Here is a 6648-nt window from a genome sequence, read left to right as displayed (position 1 = left end):
TGGGTGTGAGCTTACAGTTGCTGTATGTGGCCTGAATTGTTTTCACTTCATTCATTGCTATTGTGTATTTTCCAAAATCATCAACCCCCACCAAGCACAGTGAGTGGTCTGTCTGGTCGCCTCATGGCTCCACTGGCTCTTGAAGCTTCTGCTTTTTCATCTTAGATGAATCACTTTTTGGAATGATGGCCTTTTTTCTGTTTGAATTCCTGTGACTACACAATCGAGACCAGTTTCATATGATATTTGGATTTTTGAGAAGTCTTTCTCATTTCCTCTTTTCTTAAAAGCAAGTTATATTTTAGTTAAATAGGAAGAAGTTTCTTTTCTTGCCAAACATTTGAGTTCTGTGTCAAATCCATAATTTATAAATATCAACTTCCATCTGACAGCTTTCATTCTCACTGGCACATTTTAAAGAACAGAATTCTTGAATCCTTGTGTGGTCCAGTTTATCTTACTTTGTATTTTATTTTATATTCTCGTGTGTGTGTGTATGTGTGTGTGTGTGTGTGTGTGTGTGTGTGTGCGCACTGTATATAATAAAGGTTCTACATATGACAAAAAAACATAGGATATCTGCCCTTCTGTGTCTAGTTTATTTTATTTACCATAATAAACTCCAGATCCATGCATTTCCTGGAGAATGATGTAATTTCTTTCATCTTTGTGGCCCAAATACCCCACTGTATAAACAGGATACATTTTCTTTACTTATTCATGCATTTATTGATGAATAGTGAGTGCCCAGCTTCATATGACCAATAGGAATCCTTTACAGGAGATAAATGACAGAGGCAACCTCTGACACTATTAATAATACTCTGCTATGCTTGCAGAGAGGAATCAAGCATAACTGTCTCCTCAGAGGCTTCATCCAGGAGTAGGGTAGAAATGAGCAACTCAGAAGGGTCAAGGTTACCACAAGAAGATCCAGAGTTAACTATCATGGTCTCATGGGGACTCACAGAGATTGGGCCACCAACCAGGGAGCATGCAGGAGCTAAACCTAGATGCCCTACATATTTATAGTAAATGTGCAGCTTGGTCTTCATGTGGGTCTTCTAAGAAGAGGAGTGGGGGCTAACTCAGTCTCTGTTTCCTGCCATTGGATCCCCTTCCCCTTACTTGGACTGCCTGATTAGGCCTCAGTGGGAAAGGATGTGTGTAGTCCTCCTAGCACGAGATGCCCCAGGGTAGGGTGATACCCAAAGGGAGATCCTCTTCTTTGAGAAGGATAGGAGGTAATGGGAAGAGGAATTTGTAAGGGTGGGACTGGAAAGAGAGAAAGTGGGGGGGGGGGTCACTGGAATGTAAAGTGAATAAAAAAGAAAAAATAAATGGCAGAGGGAATAGTGTCATGCGTTTTTTAAATCCCAGTGTCACAACTCTGAAGCCAAAATATAAGACTCCAGACCTTAAGAAGTTCTTTGAGGTCTCATCTGACACTCTCTTTTATGTTGTTGTAAATTAAACACTTGTGTGCTCTCCCCCATCAAAGCTTATATGTTAAAACCCTAATTCCTTGAGAGCTGGAAAGATGTTCAATGGTTAGGCATGTGTGTTGCTTTTGCAGGGGACTCATGTTGAGCAGCACACACTGCCTCCAACTCTAGCTCTAGGGGATTCAATTTCCACTGTTGACTACTACAGGTGCATGCGTGCACGCGCGCGCACACACACACACACACACACACACACACACACACAACTTTAAAATAATTTATTGAAGACACTAGAACAGACATTTCGGAAAGAAGACTATATTGGATTCTCCAACAAATAGCACCAGTTGGGACTTCTGACCCCACAAACTGTAAGTCAATAATTTTGCCTTATTCTAAACTGCTGCATTCTTGGCAATTTACTCAAAACTCAGTGGGGAATAGAGCCATAAGCTGAAGAGTGAGATGCCTGACTCTTTTCACATTTTATTAACTAGAACCTGACATAAAAGAGAAGATGTAAGCACTTTGTCAGTTTCTTCTCTCATGATAAGATGCCCCTGCAAATGGAACTTAGTGAAGACAGGATTCATTTTAGCTCACAGTTCAAAGTACAATCAATTATAATGAGCAAGTCACGGTGGCAAGAGCTTGAAGTACCTGGTTACATTGCATCTGCAATCAAAAGGCAGAATGCAATGAACTCTTGTGGCTCTCAGCTCACCTTCTCTGTTTGTACAATCCAAAAATCCAAATCTGTACAAAGCCAAATCTAGCTATGCATACTCAGCTCAAACCATAGATTTAGGGGAAGACTTTTGGGATTTTAGTTTCAGTGGTGACTGCAGAGAAACCCAGTCTCTCCAGTTCTTCCTTTTAACCAACCACAGTTGGATCTCCATGGTAAGACAAGAGAACAGATTCTATGTGTTAGGGGAAGGATTTTCCTCTGCCAGGTTTAAAGAGCAATAGAGTGCAATGCTCCCCCACCTCAGCCAGAATCCACTCTTGCTTAAATTCCCCAGCTTTAGATCCAGCCTACTTACCTGTAGCACATAAGCCTTGTGATTTGAAGACACTCACCTCAAAGAGAAGTGTCATCCTTCTTCTTCCCCACTCCCTCCTAAGTGGAGAAGCAGGTGGTCTTCATGTTTAGCAGCTGGTCCCATCACATGAAGGATCCAACTGGCACTTTCTTTACTAGAATTGGCTCTGGTCACTGTATTTCTGAGGCCTGAAATAACAGGTGAGTGTATAGAATAATGATGCTCTGAGTGACCATAGACAGCGCCGCGTGCTGTTTGCATCATCTGATGTCTCACGGGAACAAAAGAAGTACCCGCTTAAACTTGGCTCCTCTTGCCTCTGATCCCACTACATTTAGAAGGTATTTTTGTTTTGTTTTGCTTTGTTTTTTTGTATCAATAATTTTTTATTTTTAGTAGTAGTGACAACGATGTTACACTCACAATCAGTGGCTATCAATGAACCAGTTGGTTGGTTTTAATGCTACAGGTTTGTTACAGCTATAATAAGCGGAGTATAATATATAATTTTATATACTGTTTTGTGAGTACAAGGGATTGTATCCAAACCCCACCTCCAGATTTAGCTTGAATTTGAGTTTCTTCCTTTTTTATTTTATTATTATTCTTCAATCATTTTTTACAGTTCAGCCATTATCCCCATCCTGATCCATCCTCTGACACTTGCTCATCCCAGTCTTCCTCCTCCATCTCCAAGAGGATGTCCCCACCACTCCCACCTCACCAGATGGGGGGACCCTCTAGAATGTACCAGAGACCTGGGAAGTGAGAGACACTCAGGACTCAGAGGGAGAGACGTTAGATGAAGTGCCCAACAGTGGGGAGAGGGAATTTATAGAGTCCACCTCCAGTTAAAAAAAAATTAAAAAATAAAATATAAAACAAAAAACAGGGCATCAAGTGGAGGGATGGGCTTGCCAACCCACAGTCAAAAACTCTGACCCAGAATTGTCCCTATCTAAAAGAACGGCAGGTACAAAACTGGAGAAGATATTGAGGGAAAGGAGGTCCAGTGACTGGCCCAAATTGGAATCCATTTTTTTTTTTACAATGATCAATGCCTGCAGTTTCATAAGCCCTGCCTACCCAACTAATGTCCACCAGCAGACACCAGACTCAAATGACTCATTTGACTTCATTTTTTAAAAGATGTAGTTAGTTAGTTAGCTATCTATCTATCTATCTATCTATCTATCTATCTATCTATCTTTCTATCTATCTATTGTATATGAGCAGTGTTGCTCTCTTCAGACACACCAGAAGAAGGCAACAGATTCCATTACAGATGGTTGTGAGCCACCATGTGGTTGCCAGGAAATGAACTCTGAACCTCTGGAAGAGCAGCCATTTGAATCCATTTTTAAAAATAGATTTTAATAGAAACTTGAGGTCCACAGAAAAACCAACCAGAAGGTGAAAAGAGTTTTCTGTGTACTTCCAGCCCTGCTCTACCCATCCAGAGTGATAGACATTTTCCACATGATAAACTTACACAAACATATTGCTGTCATCCAGGATCTGTATGTCATACTCTGCTGTGTACCCTGTGGGTTTGGTAAATGTCTAGTGACCATTATAGAACCATAAAGACTAGTTTTGTTGCCTTTTAAAACATCTATTTATTTCTCTATCTGTATTTCTGTCTCTCTGTCTCTCTGTCTGTCTCTCTTTCTTTCTCTCTCTCTCTCTCTCTCGTGTGTGTGTGTGTGTGTGTGTGTGTGTGTGTGTCTAAGGATGAAACTTGTGTTACTTTTTTTTCTAATTGCTTTGACACAGTATCTGACAAAAAGCAACTTAAAGAAGGAAGGGTTTTCTTTAGGTCATAGCTCCAGGGTATCATCCATCATGGCAGAAAAGTCATAGCATCAGGAACATGAGCTCCGCAGCTGGTCACATATCTGCCAGTCAAGAAGCAGATAGATGTAAGTAATGGTGTCCATCTTGCTTTCTCCTTTTAATTCAGTCTAGGGGACTATACCCATGGGATAATGCCATCAACATTCAGCGCAGGTTTTCTTGGCTCTGTTAAATCCTTCTGGAGATACCTTATAGCAGTCTCTTCTCAGACTGAGACCCTTTGATACAGTTTCTCATGCAGTGGTGACCCCCAACCATAAAATTATTTTTGTTGCTACTTCATAACTATAATTTTGTTACTGCTATGAATTATAATACAAATATCTGATATGTATGAGAATCATTGCTTTGTGACACACCCATGGTTGTATTTCCAAGGTGTTACTAAATATCACCAAGCTGAAAATGAAAATTAACTATCACAGAACCCAAAGTTTTACACATGCTAGGCAAGCACTCTGCACAACTACTTGCTGCCTCTTTCAGTTTTGTCTTCTTCAGAACATCTTGCAATTGAAATCAGATCATACATGGTCCTTTGGGATGGGCTTCTTTCACTTAGTGATGCACATTTTTCCCAAGTCCATTAGCAAGATTATTTGTGGAGACACAGCTTTTCAATATCTTGAGCAGGTAGCAAGGATCAAGATTGCTGGGCCTTATAAAAATATGCTTTTTTAAAATTAGAACTAGACTAGTTACTGTATCCGCAGCTCCTGTACCACACTGACTCCCCACAGCCAATAACTGCAATCCTACTACTTCTCAGCCTTACTAGGGTCCACAGTCACCACTGTTCTGGATCTGACCATTTCAACTAGTGTTCAGTGAAAATTTGGTTTTGAAGACTTTGAAGGGCTTCAAAACACTGTCTGCAAACTCAGATATTAGGGTAAGTTCCTCCTCTGGTTCAGTTTCCCAGGGCCTCAGTGATCTGAGCAAGTCACTTCCCCTGTAGACTTGCTTAGATATGAGAATCTCGTTTCTCAAAAACCAACCATCTAAGATTTACCAGTTGCTCATCATAAGCTCAGTGCCTGAAGCTGAGGACTCACATGAAGGTATGTGATAGCAAAAGCTCTCATTGCATCTTGTTCACATCTTAGTGGATCAGGAAACTGGGATCATGGCTGGAAACAAGATCAGGCTATAACCTTCAAAGACCCACCTCTAGTGGCCTATGTCTACCATCATGTCCCAAAGGTTCCACAAACTTCTCACTGGACACCAAGAGCTCAAAACATGGGCTTATTTGGGCCATTTCACATTCACACCACAGCAAAAACATGCTGTAACACTCCATAAACAACCCTAACCTTGACCTTTTAATCAGTGGGAACTTAGAAGCCTGAAGCTCTAAGTAATACCAAAGGAAGAAATTCCCAAGGTCCTCCAAGAAACCAATACAAATCTCTGCAGAGCTAATAGTAACTGCTACACATTTCTACAATACAGCTGAAAGCTGTGTGTAAGGATGTTGCCTTCTGTCTCAATGCCCTTGCTTTGGACTTTGACACTGCAAATTTTCTACATTAGACAATTTATTTTCTTATCTTTTCTAGTTTTACTTCTTGTTGCTTTGATAAAATACCCTGAAAACAGAAAGCAACTCTGGAGAGAAAGTGTTTAATATAGTCCATAGTTCCAGGTTACAGTCTATCACAGCTCAGAAGTGACAGTTGCATGAATTTAAAGCACCCAGTCATATCATATCTGTTTTCGAAGACAGAGAGAAATTAATGTGTTTTCTTGCTTACTTATGTTGTTTGCTTTTTTCACTCTTACTCACTCTAAGATACTCTGACTAGGGAATGGTGCCACCCACAGTGGGCTAAATCTTCACACATCATTCACTTAAGACAACCCCGCCAAAAAAAATTTTTTTTTTGCCCAGGCTAGCCTAATGTAGAGATTCCCTCAATGATAGTCTTTTTCCAGGTGATTCTAAGTTGTGTCTAGTTGACAATTAAAGCTAACATCACACCCTCTCTGACATAATGGTAGAACCTAAGGCTGGGTAACTGCTGGGTGTGTATCTAACGCAGAGTCATCAGCTGCAAGCATGACAAAATCCTGAACTGTCTGCTGTTGTGGAAATGATAGGTGACTTTGGCATTGTACTGGACTCTAACAATGTCTTTATCCCTAGTTCAAAATGTTCTTCTCAAAACTAGAGAGATGGCTTAGTAGCTAAGAGTGTGTACGGTTCTTGCAGAGGGAGGACCAAAACTCAAATTCTAGTGCCCATCACAGGTTGCTCACAATCTTCTGTAACTCTACGGATGATTGTGATCAGATCA

The sequence above is a fragment of the Arvicanthis niloticus genome, chromosome 30 (assembly GCF_011762505.2).
Source record: "Arvicanthis niloticus isolate mArvNil1 chromosome 30, mArvNil1.pat.X, whole genome shotgun sequence".
NCBI classification, from domain to species: Eukaryota; Metazoa; Chordata; class Mammalia; order Rodentia; family Muridae; genus Arvicanthis; species Arvicanthis niloticus.
This window is presented reverse-complemented; position numbering follows the sequence as displayed.